The sequence below is a fragment of the Zootoca vivipara genome, chromosome 14 (genome assembly GCF_965207765.1).
Source record: "Zootoca vivipara chromosome 14, rZooViv2.hap1.1, whole genome shotgun sequence".
In the NCBI taxonomy this organism is placed as follows: Eukaryota; Metazoa; Chordata; class Lepidosauria; order Squamata; family Lacertidae; genus Zootoca; species Zootoca vivipara.
Window position 1 is genome coordinate 22,644,810 of NC_142597.1, and position 16,281 is coordinate 22,661,090.

General features: G+C 39.6%; 1 protein-coding gene across 4 annotated transcripts in view; it reads left to right on the forward strand.

Moving 5' to 3' along the window:
* ARHGEF12 (Rho guanine nucleotide exchange factor 12) overlaps window positions 1–16,281 on the forward strand; it is an 84,824-nt gene that overhangs the window by 12,361 nt on the left and 56,182 nt on the right. The window lies entirely within an intron of this gene.

A 16,281-nucleotide genomic window follows, 5' to 3' on the forward strand; every position in this document is an offset into this window, starting at 1 on the left:
CGGAACGCATTAAATTTGTAAGTAGAGGTACCACTGTACTGGATTGTGTGTGCCTGAGTGCACATTGGGGGGTGGTGGTATTGTTGTAACTGTTAAGCAGATTGGTAGGGAAAGGTGGAGATAATGGTAATGTACAGTTTATAACATATATACAAGTATGTTATAGGAAAGTGGAAATTTATAATCGATCAGTATATGTACAAGATGAGAACACTGCAGACATTGGGAATAGTGAGGAGACGACTGTGTAAATGACTAATTATTCAGGTACTCTTTGGTCTAAATTAACAGTATGTCAGGGCTGATTTGGTTACTGGTAGAGATGCATGACTTTTCTCCCCAAGTTCACATGAGAGTGGCTTGGAAACTAAGCCAAGCGAGTTTTACTCCGTTTTCTTTATGGAAGAGTTACCCTGTGGAGGAGAGCTTCAGCTATGGGAAAAATAAGAAGAGGGAGATGTGTTCTTTTTCTCTTCCTTCCTTTCTTTCTTCCTTTCCAGTACATGGAGGAAGGCAGACCCTGGTGGACCTTGCAAAACTTATTGCAGAGGTGGATTTAGGGCAGTGTGACCAGTTCCCCTGCACAGGGTGCTGAGCTGAGAGGGTACCTTCCTGCCTCCTTCCCAAAACCTAGTAAGTGCTGGGCTTTGGGAAGGAGAAGTGAGGCCTCTGCAAGGTCCTAGAATCCTCCTTATTCCTTCGTAAAGTTTAGTTAGCGCTTGCCCAGCTTTGGGAAGGAGGCGGGAGGGCTCTAGGACCCTGTCAGAGCCTCATGCCTCCTTCCCAAAGCCTGGTGCCTTGCTTAGCCAGCTTTGGGAAGGGAGTATGTTGGCTGGGGGTGGGCAGCAAATGTTGGCCTCGCACAGGACACCATATTACCAATGTCCGTGCCTGGCAGTGGGTGCCAGGACCTGTCTTCCTGTTGGGTTCCAGCTGCACTAGAAAGGGGACGAGGGCACAGGGATTGGTTCTCCCTATTTTGACAGCTTGTTATCCTTGCTACTGTTGTTGGATGCCTTTTTTTAAAGGGGTGGGAGGGGCTCTAGTCTGAACTAGAGGAGGACTAGAGAAGGACTAGAATAGTCCATTTAGATAGTATTTTAATGAATATTTTGGATTTTCCTTTCTGTAAAGTGCTTAGAGGTATTTTTAAAAGAGTAAGTGTTATGCACATTTTGGGTAGTGATGCACAGCCCATCTTTTTTTCACAATTTTTCTACACGTGGCCTCCTTTAGTAAGTTGAATGTTCATATGGTGATCAGCGATGTATAGTTAACACTCTTTAGCTCTTCACATCAAAAGAATTCCAATAATTAATTTTTAAATTATAATCAGTTCAGTGGCAGAGAATTGCTTAATTTTAATTAACTATCCTTTGGACCATGCAGGTTCTTGGTTCCATTATTAGGTAAGCAATCAGACTAAATTCAAGAGTCTCAATGAAAACAAACATATTTAAAAGAAGAAATGGAGTAATGACAAAAAGTTAACCACTATGATTGTTGAAACATCCCTCCCCCCCCCCGTTTGCAAAGCATTATTTTGAGTAGCAGTGCATGTTACTGTTAAACATAAATTTGGGAAGGAACACCAGAAGGCCTGGAAAAAAGACTATTGATCATTTATTGGCTTGGAGGGGAAGGGAGTGAAATTATCAGTGTGGAAAAAAGTCAATAGCTTTATCAGTGACAAAAGAAATGATTAATGTGTGGTGAGTGGGAATCAGAAGGTCTGTTGTGAGCCTCTTATATACTTTCTGGGCTTAAAGTTGCTCATTGGTCTCCAACATTGAAATCTGAGTATCTGAAGCTGTTTTAGGCAATGGATCTTTGTGTTTTCAGAGGTTGGGAAAATGAAAATAGGTACTGTTGTTTTTGATTCTGTATCCATCCTATTGCTTTCTGATATTGGGTATGTGCAGTTCTAGACTTATAAGTACCCAGATGTATAGATTTCAAATAGATTTGGGCATGTTACAGTCCATATAGTTGTGGCTTGCAGTGTTCTGGGCTAGTGCTGAAGATAGCATGAGATTGCCTGTGGGCCTTCTAAAATATTTTTTTTGCCAGTGCAGGTATCCCCTGCCAATTGTTCCAGAACTATTGGTAAGTACTGAATGAATATATACTTTACGAGTACCTTGATAATCTTCTTGCTTCCTGTTTTTTTCCAAATACTGTAGATTGCTATTGTGATATAGAAGAAATCGAGATCTTGGTCTGTAGTTGTTGTTTTATTGCTTGTTATTTCCTTAGGAGTTATTTACAAATATTCAAGGATTGAATTACGGTAAGCAAGGAGCAGGCAATGCTGTTATGCTTTTAGTTCTCAGCTCAGCAGCCTGTCTGGAAGAGCCTTGCTTAGCATGCTTGTTCTTTAGATAAATGAAAGTTAACTTTATTGGTGCATTTTCTTTATTTTCACTCACCTTTCCTTTCCCATCAGCCCAAAGAGCTGTTCAGCCTCAGTGAAATTGCTGCATCACGTTCCTTTCGTGGGCCCACTTCAGCTCTGATCTTTATAATTTTAACTTGTTCTTTATTATACACACTGTTGTTGCCTTAATAGTTAGCTATTTATTTATTTTTGTAGTTTTTAATTGGCACTCATAAAGTTGCCTCTAAGATTCATCACATTTGAGCTGCTGCCTTCTTTCTTTCTTTCTTTCTTTCTTTCTTTCTTTCTTTCTTTCTTTCTTAATCTGAAGTTTCTCTCTGTTAATACTATACAGAGATCATGAACAGCATATGATGTGTGCATTCTCAGGTGGTTTAATATATGAAAAAGAAAACCATAGCACTGTACGATAACTTGAAGGGAATGTTAGAATGCTTCAAGTAGCAAGCACAGCATGGTTTCATAATGTGCAACAGTCTAGACTGGATTAATATCATTTGGTACAGTGGTACTTCGACTTACAAACGACTCGACAACCGAATTTTTCGACTTACGAATGGGGCTAATGGCCGCACGCTTACGAATGTCTCGGCATCCGAAAGGAAACCACGGCGGTTTTAGATAGGGATTTTTCGACTTATGAATTTTTCTGTTTCCAATGCATTCCTATGGGAAATCATGTTTCCAATGGCGTTTTTCGGCTTACAATTTTTTTGACCTATGAAGGTGCCTTCGGAACGGATTAAATTCGTAAGTCGAGGCACCACTGTAGTTCAATATTCAAATTTGAAAATTGCTGAGAGTCTAAGTGGGCCACTTAATAATCTTTTCCTCACTTTTACATTGTGTATATACATTGTGTATATAATAATAGAAAAAATCTTCAGCACTGACTTCTTCCAGTGCAACTGGTGTTTTAATTGTAAAATTAGTAGATTGTAATATGAAAATCAAAGGCTCTAAACCAGGGTGTTAGCAGCCTGCTTGATAAAGTAATTTGGCCTTGTGACATTGTGTGGAAACAACTTGACATGAAGGACTGAAACCACTGTAACACCATGCTTCCCAGCCCCGTTCTAACCTGCTGATTCAGGAAGATACTATGGTCAATGGTATTGATTTCCCAAGCATCTCTTGATGGTGTTCAGCAGGGTCACGTTCCCTTTTCACCTCCCACTTTAGGTCATCCCACCAACGTTTCATTACTAGACACAACCAGAAAGAAGTTTGGAATTGTTCTAAATCAGGGGTAGCTTATGTTGTACCTTCCAGATTTTTTGGACTACAACTCCACTGGCTTGGGTTGATGGAAGTTATAGTCCAAAATATTTGGTAGCCATCCAGTTGGCTACCTCAGTTCTAAATAATCAACTCCCAAAGATGAATACTAAGGTAACTCATGTTTTTTCCTCTCATCAGTGTCAAAAGACTGAACTTTTTTTACATTGAGCATTATGGGTTTTGAAAGCTTGCATGAATTAAAAGAAACTATTCAACTTTTCCACATGTTCATTTATTCCGTGACAGATGTTTCTTTTTTAATGCAGAAGATGGAGGAATCTGAGGCTAGTGAGAAGCAAGAGGAGTTGGAGGCTGTGTTGTCTAAAATACCTTGCCATTGCTTGGTAGACACCTAGCTTGGCCAAAATATATCTTAAGATGCTCTGCATTCTACAACATTTGAAATTAGTCTTCTTAAATGAAATGTGAGAGTTTTTAGTTTAGTAATGTAGACTGATGTAGTAACAGTTCTCTCGTGAGTTTTGCAGATTCTCTCCCCTCCTCCAATTTTGTTTTAAAAAACTGGAGAAAATTGAGAGGCAGAGACCCCCCAACACCCCCCCAAACACACACACGACCTTCTTGCCTCTACTCTTAAGATGCAGGAAGTGGCTGGTATGAAATTCAGGCACGTCCAACAGGTAGATCGTGATCTACCGGTGGATCACTGGACGTCTGTGGTAGATCTGATAGATAACTGTTTTGCCCCAAAGAAGCTCAATAACTTCGGCTCCCCTAAAGAAGCTCAACATTTTAGCCCTGCACCCCCCAAAACGGTGCTTTATTTCCACCTCCCTAAAAAAGCTCAACAACTATGACCTGAACCCCTAAAAATGGACCCAACTTTGACCTGAAACCCCCCCCCCCAAGGAGGTAGATCACTGCTAGTTTTTAACTCTGTGAGTAGATCGCAGTCTCTTGGGAGTTGGCCACCCCTTAATATCGTTTCCCTTCTTGCTAGCCCTTTCCACCTCAGTTTGTTGGACTGATTGCTGATGTGTTGAGAGGCTGAACTTATCAAAGACCGCTTGACAATCTGTGGCTGTGCATACTGTTGAACTGATACAAATCTTTGCAGAAGGGAAACCAGAGACTTTTTAGTATGACCCAGCGCTGTAGTCAGTGCACTTCATCTTCCATTGGTGATAAAGCTTCCGTTCCTCGGGGACGCCTCCATATCCGCTGTGTAGAGCTCTGGGAAGCTGCTCATTTCCCATGCCTGGCTCCTTATTTGGGGTAAAGGTCTGTGAATTCTGCATAAATATTTACCATATCTTGTTCTGAGCAGCAGGAGAGCTTCTTGTGTTGTTTTTTCAAGAAGCTCCAATTTGCTTGGTTTGTTCTTGCAGGGGATCATGCCTTTAGTACCGGTAATCTAAAACAGGAAGGAGTTCCTTTATTAGCAAAGGCCAAATTGAAAATGAAAAGACCTTATAACAGGAACAGCAGAAAGATAAGCAAGGTATCAGTCTGATTTTTAATTATATTTCCCAGGATGAGAAGTTGGTTTAACTTATGTCCCCTAAGACCAGTGCTTGTAGTATAGTGGAACCTGCTCTTTGAAATGCATTCCCAATTCAGTGTTTGTCAGACAGACACCTACAGTATAGCACTTACGGTAGATACCTCTGTAGAACTAATCTTTTCACCCTTGCTTTCCCTGAGGGCATGATTCAGTTATGTTTTAAGCTGATCTACTGATTAGTTATGTATTTTGTAGTAGTTTTATAAATGTAATTTTATTGTTTATTTTATCTTGTTTGCCATGATAATTATTTCTTAATGTTCGTGGTATATAAATATATGCTGAATAAATATTCCAGAAAAGCATTCTTATTTTAAGGCAACTCATGTTGCATGAAAGATGAGGCATTTAAAGAATGTAAGCGACTTACACACTTCTTTTGATCTGATAATCCATATGTAATCTATTTTTAACTTGCTAAATTGCAAATGTATACCAAATAAAATACAGCCTTTTCCCTCTGAGGAAGGTATCATAAAACACAAAACAATGCTATCTTTGTCATGTATGTTTTCCCTGTCAGTATTTTCCACTTAATAGGCCTACCTTTCCTCTCTATTAGCTCTGTGAACATTTTTTTTTGAATGATCATATATCTGCAATATTTCTCTGTAAAGGGTAAAGGGACCCCTGACCATTAGGTCCAGTCGAGACCGACTCTAGGGTTGTGGCACTCCTCTCGCTTTATTGGCCCAGGGAGCCGGTGTACAGCTTCCAGGTCATGTGGCCAGCGTGACTAAGCCACTTCTGGCGAACCAGAGCAGCGCACGGAAACGCCGTTTACCTTCCCGCCGGAGCAGTACCTATTTATCTACTTGCACTTTGACGTGCTTTCGAACTGCTAGGTTGGCAGGAGCAGGGACCAAGCAACGGGAACTCACCCCGTCGCGGCGATGCGAACTGCTGACTTCTGATCGGCAAGCCCTAGGCTCTGTGGTTTAACCCACAGCGCCACCCGCGTCCCATATTTCTCCTTACAGTGTGGTAAATGTCTTTGTTATTTTACTCTTGCTGAAAATCACATTCTCACAATGTCTTACAACCTGGTAATGTATGAAGGTGCCAGAGATTGAGCATGGGACCCTTTGAATGCAACGCATGTACTATACCACTGGATTATAGCCCTTCTTATATATGTTGGTAGAATGTATAGTAGGGTCAGCATTTCATAGGATCTGAAACTGCAGTAATGGATCTGTAAAATCTTTTAAAATAACTTGTCACTGGGATTGTTTATTCCCAGCTAATGATGATTTGATGGTTCAGTTAGTAAATGGGAGTGGTGTTTTGAGAGCTTTTCACTTTTCTGAAGGATATTATTTAAAGCACTGCTTGCTTTACATCTTTCTGCATTATAACCTTGCACAAATCGTGACAATTGGAACATTAACCTAAAATAACAATAATCATAAAAAACCCAACAACAACAAATTGGTTAATACCAATGGTTAACAGAGAGCTTGATGATATATGAGTGTCTAGGTGGGCTTTTGATTTGATTTTTCCTTTAATGCTGACTTTGATGTTTTGATTACTTGTCATATTGCCTCTTTCTCTGGCTTTAAATTGTTTTAGTTTTTTGGTGGTGCATTTTTGTGGACGTTAGCTACCTTGGACATTATTAAGGCAAGATATCATTTATCTTAGTATGTAATAAATATGGATTTATTTATTTTTTACATCACCAAAAATCAAGACATACTAATATTGGCAAGAGTTCCATTTAATCCTCAGATTGAACAAAAGTAAGTAACATTATACCTGTTTACAGCTAAGGGAACTGGAGTGATCTAGTTACTCAGTACATGAGAGTAAAAGAATGAGGAACAGAATTGGTTTAGTTTTTTGTTCCTCATCACAGTATCTGTGACATATATGGGAATATGCATGAAATATGGACAGTTGAAAGTTCTAGGAATGAGGAAGTTTCAACCTCCTGTCAGCCGTGTGCTAAGGATACCACTTAATGAAGTTCTCAAAGGCAGGCTGATAGAGGCTTAGTGAGAGAGGCTGCGGCCTAGGGCATCTGGCTTACAACTGAACTGTCATTTAAACCCGTTTCCTAGATCAGATTTCCAGCACCATAAAAAAGTCATATTGGTTATACAGAGAGATGTTTGCATTTTCAGTGTATGCAGGGCAGTGTTGGAGCAGTAGCTGAGCAAGTGAGCTGGACATTTAAGCAGCCCAGTATAGAGCTTTTAATCCAGTAAGTGTCCAGAGGAGACAGAGAAGTATTAAGACTGTGAGCCTCTCCTCTTCCTGGTCATCTGCTTGGTGTTTGAGGCTGGTTCTCCTCTCTCCTCTGAAGTAAACCGTTTTTCCTGAGGACTCCCCTGGTGACAGAGCGTTTGAGCAGCCAAATGGTCACTTGTATGGTGACTCTGGACAGCCCACGAGGTCCACTGCTAATTTCACTCTTGAGGCCCATGGGGCAAAAGGGAAAAATCAAGGATCAAGGCAGGGCTTGTGATGTTGCCATTGGCATAGTGGGGGCAGTAGAGCCACCAATGAAGTGGGGGAGCTTCAGGCTGTCTTCTGACTTCAGGTTCCTCCGGGTTCTCAGTTGCACTATGGTTCTCCATGAGGTCTCAAGACAATCTCATAAAAAATATCCCGGAGTCTGGACAGTGTCAGGTCCTGACACCATGGTAACAGGACAAAATTTGGACTTTGGATTAGCATCTACTCTTTTGACCAAATCCTAGGAGTCTGCATCAAATTCCTACGTAGCATAGTAAATGTTTTGCATGTGAGGGTTTTTTTTTTTTTTGAGGAATTTTTGCTAAACTCTTCAGTCTTTTATCTTGGTTGCGACTCATGCATTGCCTGTAATGTGGAAATCAATGACTTTGCTGTATTTCATCACATCAGTTTTTTTTTTTTAATCTTAAATCGATCCAGACTGCAGGTGATGTGATGCCTGTCTTGTAAGCTATAGGAAAAGTGTAAAGAAATGTTGTTGCTTCCTTTCCAGATTTGCTATTCCACGCAGTTCTTTGGTTTCCAACCCTGATAATGTGAGAATGAAGTGATATCACAGACAGTAGATTATTTTAGGGGAAATTCTTGAGGATTCCCCCTCTACTACTACCATCTTTGTGTTTTCTTTCTGTTGTATTCAGCTGCATGGATGCTTGTTAACAGAGCTTCAGCCATCATGTTGCCTGAGGCATGGTTAGTGCCTTGGGAAGATTTACATTAATCAAACACAAACAGACAGTGTAGCGTGAAGAAATTTCTCTCCCGCCAGCACTGCTCACAATCCTAATTATGTTTATTGGGGCAGAAAAAGAAAACAGCCCTTCCATCCTTGCCCTCCTTCCCCTGGGCTGAATTGGTTATGTCTCCGGAAGAGAAGTGAGCTGACTGCTCTCTGCACTGACCTGCTGACCTCCATTCTCCCTTGTGGGAGGAAGGGATAGGATTCCTGAATGTTGGTGCTATTTTTATAGTTGCCAGGTGTAAACTTCTGGAAGTCCTTGCAGAATTAGAACTCTAATGAGCAAATGAATTCTGCATATGGAAGTGTTCTGGTCTGGCACACCACATAAAAGTTGCCAACAGGTCTATATGAGAGAGAAGTGCCAAAGAAAGACAGGATTGAGAACCAGTAAAACCATCTAGTTGAACACAAAGTAGAATTGGAAGTGTGGCCAAAAGTGACCAGGCAGTAAAGGGCAGGGATTGGACAGTGAGCTGGACTGGTAGGCAAGCTAGGAGATTTATCGGTATAGTTACGTAGGGGAGTCCTAAAAAGAGTGGGCCAGAGGTCTTCTTGCAAAAAGAATAAACCTCTTGATTGGTGGAAAATCTGCATATTTAGAGTTTTTGGGGGAAGGTACAGCTTCTTAGAACGGAGGATGCAGATTCAAGGCTTTTTTTCTCCCTTGCCCCTCATCCCTCCAAGGTGCACTTCTCTGCTTAAAGCAGTGAGAGTCAAGATTGCTTTAGGTGGGGGATCTCAAGTACTTGGCTTTATCTTCTAGTTGCCGTTCTTACTCCTACACAATTACAAGCTCACCAGGCATCATTTTTAACTACATGCACCCCCGTTTTTTTTTAGCAAGGGCATAGCTCAGTACCACAACAGCTGCTGTATACATAAGATCTCAAAATCAACCCCCAGCATATCCAGCTACGGTTGAAAATGCTCTGCCTGTAAATGTGGAGAGCCACTGCCAATTAGTGTAGGTAGGCAGTAGGAGCTAGGTCAGGGGTTGTCAACCTGGTCCCTACCGCCCACTAGTGGGCTTTTCAGGATTCTAGCAGGGTGGTAGGGGGTTCTATGGCACAAGCTGAATCCTCCTTCCATCGAGCACTGGTGGGCGGTAAGGAAATTTTACCATCAAGAAAGATGTATTAGTGGGCAGTAGGTATAAAAAGGTTGACTACCCCTGAGCTAGATGGACCAGTGATCTGACTATGCATAGGTCAGCCTGTGTGTTCCTATGTTTGTATTAGAATATATAGATACCATTTATTCTGTGAAGCGTTTAGAATAAACCTATATTGAGTTGCGAACACCACAAAAAAGAACTCTAACCCAATTTGTGGCTGTAGTATCAGTGATTTTTTTACTCCCCACACACTGCTATTGTAATTATATTTTTATTTTTTGTCTCTAAGATAGCTAAACACTCAGTCCTAAGTTGTTCTTTCTACTGGTTGAAGTCCTTTCCCGAAGATCTATGTAGATGCTGTTTTCTTCCTCTCCATTAGCAGCATTGAGTCTTCTCTGCGATAATAGCTAAGAGGGAGGTATGAAGAAACTCCACCTCTTTTTGCCTATCCCAAGTGGACTGACCAAATGCCTTTTCAGGAATTCCAGATGAGCATTTCTAAGGAGCCATCAAAATCAGATGGGGTGGCTGGGTTTCTTAAACCATTTGACCTTCATCAGAAATAGTATTGCTGGCTAATTTCTCTGGTCCCTTTCAATCCAGGTAATCTCTGTAAGTCTTTGTTTCCTTGTTCTGATGTGTGATGTGGGAAGAGGGATAGAAAACAGCTTATCTTGGTACAGAATAATAAAAGGTGAAAAATTCTTCTTTATGGAAAACTATGTGTTTAAACAGAGAAAATAATATTGTACACAACTGTGTTGTGTTTTGTGGTCTAGCTCCTACTTTTTAGAAAGCATATTTCAAAAAATCTGAGCTCAGCCTCGGTTTGAGAACAAAGGTTTGACAGCCAGGAAAAATGTCTCACACAGAAGAGGCAGACAGCAACACTGTCTCCGCTATGCAGAATCCTCAGCTGAATCCTTATGCTACTTTGCTGGAACCACACGACCTGCTTTTGTGATTTAACTGTATGTTAATCTGTTTCATATTCATTTAGTAGTTACTGTTAGGTGTATGCTAGATGATCTCTTATCTCTGTTGTAGTCCTGAATATAGCATATCTCATTCTTATTCTTACCAGAAAAAGCAAAAAGACTGCTTTTTAACCAAAGGATGTAAATTAATAGGAGTAAATAAGAATTGTATTTATTTTCCCTTCATTTTTATGGTCTATGGTTCATTTAATAAATTTGACATATGCTTCTAAAGCAGACTAATAGATCTTTGTCATAAGACACTCAAAAGCACAACTGCTGACAGGATCTCTGTGCTGAATTACTATTGCTTTTTTAAAAAAATGGGATGAGGGAGTTAAATTGGTAGTTTGTTTTCTGCAGAACATTGCTGGATAACAAACAGAAAACATTCTGAAGATTTGGTTGTATTATCAGCAACACACCATGTGTGGTGAAGCTGCTGTGTGGGTTTCTGACAGCACGGCGAGTGTTATGGTATCCATCATGCCTATTAATGCATGGATGTTAGATTAGATGTGATGGGCGGAGGATGTTGTGAAACCATTTCCTTGAGGGGAAACTGCTTCAAAGGAAGCAGTATTTTTTTCATAGGAGGCAGTTTTCTAGTTACTCCTGTTCTAGGGCACAGCTGTGTAAAAAGGGATGTGCTTGACTAGACAAGGCATTGTGAGCTTTCACCTTTCTCTGAACTTAGTGAGAATTGTCTACTCTTTGTGCTGAATAGAATTGGACATTTTAGTTTTCAGAGCTGGTTTTGTTAGCAACGGTTCAGCAGAAATATCTGGAAGGAAAGGCTTTGGATTACGTACAGTATTTGCATCTCTATCGTCTAACCCTAGTGATCTCTCTATCTCTCAGTCTCTTCTTTAAATGGGCATGTTTTATGAAGATGATCCAGGACAGATAGAGAATGGTTAAAGCTTAGTGGTAGGGCATATGTTTTGCATGCAGTTCAGTCCTTGGCATCTTGAGGCAGGAGTGGGTGTGACTCTTGACTGAAAATCTGAATAGCCATTGCCAGTTAGTGTAGACAACACTGAGATTTGATGTTTTGCATGTTCCTAGATAATATCTTACAGTATCATTCTCCTTTTATTTTTGAGACAGGTATGTCTCATCTATTCTCTATCAAAAAAACCTTCCTTTTAAATATTTGCATGCACAATAGCCATTTCAATATATGTGATCAAATACAGTATAACAGTAAACCAGGGTGGATAAAAATCAGTGATTAAAATTTTTTTTAAAAAAAATCGGATTTTTTTTATTTAAATCGGATTTTTTTAAAAAATAAAATGCTTTTTGAGGAAAATATATTACCATCCAAAGGTTATTCCATCATGAAATAAAGATTAGTTTTTTAATTATGTAGAATAAGGTTGTATATGTTTAATTTTTTGGGTAAATAAATTCCATTAATCCATTCACAATGTCATGCTCTTCCAGAGGTTTTTGTAAGATTATTGGGCAGTTTCTCTGCCTACAAGATATTATCACAGATGCTTGGTTTACTTTTGCAGTTCTCAAAACTGAATTTGACTCAACAGAGATCACATGCCTCTTCTTCACAGCAAAAATGTTATAACATGAACAGAGTTGAGAAAAAGACCTTAATCCTATTGTTCTACAAGCCTATGAATACAGAAACAACCCCTTCAGTGCTAAGTTTCAAGAAGTTTCAAGAAGTTCAGTGAATAGAATAGAAACAATATTTTTCTGATTGTTTGGAGTGGACAGTATTTAAGTTTTTCATGTGTAGGCTGGGCTGACAGTCTAAGTTTCTTAAAATATATATTTTTTGTTTTTGTTTAGCCAAATTAGTTAACAAAAATGGATGTTTGTTTAAGCAAATAACATATGCTGTAATGTTATTGTTTCAGTTGAACAAATCTATTTAAATTGTTATTGAATTGTTAAATTCAACTTTTCCTTAAATTGTCACTTTTGATGATACAACTAAATAATAGACTAGACAGAATTTCTTTACCTAAAAATACATACATACTCCAGATAGAGGAAAATAACTTGCATAACTTATAATTTTAATTATTTATTTCATATCACTTGATTGTAAAAATCCTCAAAGCAGTTTACAAAAAGATAAAACAAGAAACTCAACAAAAATTCACAACCATACTTTAAAACATACAGCAGTTAAAATACTGAAATAGATTAAAATTACCTCAAACTGCTAAGCATCAAGCAACATATATACAGTATACCCTTTGGCTCACAGGTATTTTGGGACAATAGCCAGATGATTCATAGGGAAGCATAGTTTGGAATCTCACTAATGTATCGGTTCTGTCTGGTGAGAAGAATATCAAAATGCTCAGATTTGTGAGATCTTAATAAAACTGCTATATAATGGGCAGTCCATGGAATCTAAGATGTGGAAACATCTTAGTATTCCTGTTTAGGTACTTACTGGTATGCTGTGTAACTTACTGGGGAAGAATGATTTCACTTACTCCTTAGATTTTTTTTCTTTTCCCATTTTGGAGAGCTAGTAACTCTTCCTAACATGCCTGTTGGAATCATCACTATGCTAGATCTCAGAGTTGCACAGGATGTGGCATCAATGCACTCCACTAGGACTGCTGAGCATAAATGTGGAATGAGTTGCTACTTAAATCTCAAAACCAAATGCTCTGCATAAGTGTGGAATATGCATGATGAGTTGTGAGGGGTAGAATTTATACCATGTTTGGAGTATCCTGATTGCAATCTTCTCCCAATATGCTTAAATTAAGGGATGACTTCCTTCATTTTAATTCCTGTTGGTAGTATCAGACGATGGCTGTACTGTATTTCTGCGCAGTGAAAATATGGTCTTTAGAAACCTCTGAGATGGGAAAATTTGGTGTCACGGCACTTACCAATACTGTACTGTCTTGTGAGTACCTTGCCAAATGTAAACTAGTTTTGTTCCACAGGTTCAGTGGGCCTAAAATACTTAGGGCATTAGATGTAGAATGAACTGCCCCATGAGAAGTACAGTATTCAGTGCTGGAAATGTTTGATTGTAAAACACCCTTCTTTCTAAACAGGCATAATTTCTGCAGCAACTAAAACCAATCTGCAAGGCTCTGCTCTGGCTGCAGCTACAGAGCAGCACAATGACCACATTGAGAGCAGCTGGGGAAGCCCTCCTTCCTTGCTGGCTCTGTAAATGCAGTTCTTTCTCTGTGAAAAGCCCTGACATCAGCTCTTGGAAAAAATTAGAGGACTTGTGTCATGGAACAGTGCTGAGGAACTTGCTTGACCAGGGTCTGAATGGCTGGACTGTGGCTGAAACTTAAGAAGCAAGACTTTTACACTTCCACCCCCTCTATCTTCAGCCTTTCTCTAACCCTCTTGCTGAAACAGATATTAATCTATATGCTTGAAGCCTTGCTTGGAACAAGAGCAGCACTGTACTTTGTTACTGGCAATATATGTAAAATAAAAATGCACCTTGCTGTTTGAGGCTGCTGAGAAGCTTTGGAATCTCTTAAGTGTTTTAGTGGGTTGCAGAGGAATTGGGTGGGAATGTGAGAAGCAGACTTTGAACACAGCATCCAGAGTTGCACCATGGTGGCTCTGGCTTTTAGTTTTTCCTGAAGTGGCACAGTCTCATCGTGGGATGCACATATAGGGCAGAAACAGTAGCCTGATGCATTGATTTGCCAATCGAGCTTAAAGCTCATACAGTGATGCCTCGCAAGACGAAATTAATTCGTTCCGCGAGTCGCTTCATCTTGTGATAATTTCGTCTTGCGAAACGCGGTTTGCCGCGGCAAAACAAACAAACAAACAACCCGCAAAAAAAATTGTCTTGCAAAGCATGGCCATAGAAAACTTGGTGTTGCGAGTCACCAAAAACATCGCAAAACGCTTTTGTCTTGCGAGCTTTTCGTTGTGCGAGGCATTCGTCTTGCGAGGCATAACTGTACTTAGATTGAGTAGGCACAGTAACCTCTTAAAACAATGGCTACTCTTAACTTTCTCTATCAATCTTAGATATTGCATGTTGCCAATAAGCCCACAGGGCAGTTGCATCAACTAATTAAAATACATTGAAAACAATTTCATAACTCTTAAGACATATTAGGAAAAGGCAGCATTAAATTATTTTTCGCTTCCATATGAATCCCAACCGTGTGAGATCAGCTATCAAATCTTTACCCCACCCTTCCTCCAAAAGCCTGCAAAAAGCAATGTTTCTTAACCTGTTTTCTGAAATAAATAAATAAATAATGAAGAGGCTGGGTACATCTCAGTGGGGAGGAAGTTGCACAGATGTGGAACCACCACAAAAAATGCCTTTTTCTAGGGGCCTGTACTACATACTTTGTACTGTGCATGGACCACCATGTCGGTCTCTTCTGCAGATCCAAAGGCACAGGCAGGTTATATGAAAACAGGTGTTCTCTTAGATATTTGGGGCCCAGGCTTTTAAGGGATTTATGCAAGTGTAAGCACCTTGGACCCAGAACACAATTGGCAACCAACAGAGCTGGTGTAAAATGCGGTTTATGTGTGTTTGACCTTCTGTTACCATCATGATCCTAGCTGCCGCATATTGCATCCTTGCATTTTCTGGATTGTTTCCATGGGCAGCCCCATGTACTGCATATTGCAACAGTTCAACCTGGAGTTTACCAGAGCATGGTGACTAGCCAGGCTGCCCTGTCCAGAAATTTTCACTGTAGCATATAGATGGAAAAATATTATGAAATATTATTTTAAAAACTAAGCCACATTGGCCACATGTCTCTTATCATTCAAATTAAAAATGAATAGTACATACAAAAGCATTCTTAACACATTTACTATATTTAGACATGCCTACTACTGAATTTGATAACACTGTGAAATCTGAAATTGGATGTTATAACTTGCCTCAAGTTCTGAGTTCCTTAAATCATGAAGCTTTAATGTTATTGCATTGAAGGTGGAGACTTGAAGTGTTTGTAGAACAGCCAGAAATCTAAAACAAATAATACCATGCATCATTTTCTCATTAGTCACTTTTTGGCTGTGTCTGCTGTCCTATTCTTCTACTAAAAATGTTTTTGTTGGTTTATGTACATGAAATTTGGGAACAACTCTGGCAGTGTATATCAGCTGGTCATTCTCCTAGGCCAGAGCTTTTCAAACTTTTCATTTTTAACATGCATCATTTTGTGACACATTAAATCAGTTTTACTAGCAAACCAGAGGTTGAACTAACCAATTTCCAGCCCTGTGAGGAGAGCAGGGAGCATTCACACGACACACCTACACACTGCAGCTGACACACTAATGTGTTGTGACATAATTTGGAAAGCTCTGTCCTAGGCTGATGGGTTTTCTCCAGTCTGTGTCACACGAATCCTGTTGTCATCATTGGAACTGTAGCATAGTGGTGTCTTTAAGAGTTGTGTTTCTCTCACCTAAACACAAAGCAATGCTTTAGTGAGAGCAAGAAGTATGAAACTGACTAGCTGCTTTATATGTTGTATCTGGAGAAACAGCAGAGGTGTAATCACTGGATGTGAATGTAAATCTAAAAAACCCTCAAACCTAAATTGAATCTCATCGCTGTAGTCTACACCAGTACTATACACAGTTCTGCCTAAATCATCCACATGGGGTTGATATAATAGTAAAAATGAATGTCTTCAGCAGACTGGCATGTGCTGTGAATGTTATATAAGTGGACTGAGAAGAAGAAATTCTTTGCGTAACTAAATCTTTCTATTTTGTTTAATCGACATATTAAAATCATAT